This window comes from Dermacentor variabilis, chromosome 1, assembly GCF_050947875.1.
Source record: "Dermacentor variabilis isolate Ectoservices chromosome 1, ASM5094787v1, whole genome shotgun sequence".
Classification (NCBI taxonomy): domain Eukaryota; kingdom Metazoa; phylum Arthropoda; class Arachnida; order Ixodida; family Ixodidae; genus Dermacentor; species Dermacentor variabilis.
Genome location: NC_134568.1, coordinates 20388431 through 20389449, shown reverse-complemented (window position 1 = coordinate 20389449; position 1019 = coordinate 20388431). Strand labels below are relative to the sequence as shown.

Genomic DNA, 1019 nt, shown 5'->3' with positions numbered 1-1019 from the left:
TGTTCTTTTATTAATTAGTGGAATATGCGTATCAATTTCTCGTGCGAGTAATGTCCGCCTCTTTGAGTAAGTTAGCTTAAGTACTAGGATTATGTTATCAGCAAGAGGCGATCTTTAAAAATTCCGGAAATCTTGTAAATGCCCAACCCGTGTATACGTAACGCAAAGCATGCTTGGTTTGGTAGAGAATTCTGCAGTGGGAGGGGCTAACGCTTTTGCGATCTTCTGGGCCTGCCTGTCTATGTGCAGTCGGTGTGGCCTGCGTGGAAGGCAACTGGAAATGAATACCGCTTCATATCCTGCGCCAGACTGGCAGCTGCTGATACCCTGGAATATGTGGGCTACGATGGCCGACAGGGTGGTTGGTGAACACGAAGTTAAGCACCTGGACAGATGAAATTGGAGTGTTTATGTGTACGGAGATTCGAATCCATGCTTCTAAATACATCGCGCAACCGGTAAATATCTCATATTTGATGTATCTATTTTTCGGATGAGACATGAAAACATATTACTAATGACGTTGATCGCGTAAGTTCTATTTCTATGCTTATCATATGCTGCAGCAACGCGCTAAGCAAAGATCGCAGTACCCTTGCTTCTACATCTAAAATAAAGAGATATGAAGCATAATAAACGTGTCAGACAGGCCCCCCGAACAAAAACATGCAGGCTTGCCATGTGAAAAAAAAAAAATCGCAGTCGACAGGATTCGAACCTGTGCGGGGAGACCCCAATGGATTTCTAGTCCATCGCCTTAACCGCTCGACCACGACTGCAGCAGTCAGCCGCGTGCATTCGGCTCAGTGAGCGTGGCGTTGCAAGCTCTTTCTCTTTTGTTTGCGAGCGTTGCTGTCGCACGTGCGGCCAACATTTTCATTGTGCACGAGGTCACTTCAACTGTGTTGTTCGCGATGTAGCGCGCACGCAGTGAAGGTACTGGCTGCGTGTTTGGCCAAATGCAAGGAAAGGAAAAAAAGAAAGAAACAAACAAGAGCACGACGCAGATTGAAGACATA

General features: G+C 46.1%; 1 non-coding gene across 1 annotated transcript; it reads right to left on the bottom strand.

The window, feature by feature from the left end:
- Nucleotides 1–697: 697 nt before the first annotated feature.
- Nucleotides 698–779, bottom strand: TRNAS-AGA (transfer RNA serine (anticodon AGA)). Its single transcript has one exon. It is a non-coding gene; the product is annotated as a tRNA-Ser (tRNA).
- Between the last annotated feature and the right edge of the window lie 240 nt (nt 780–1019).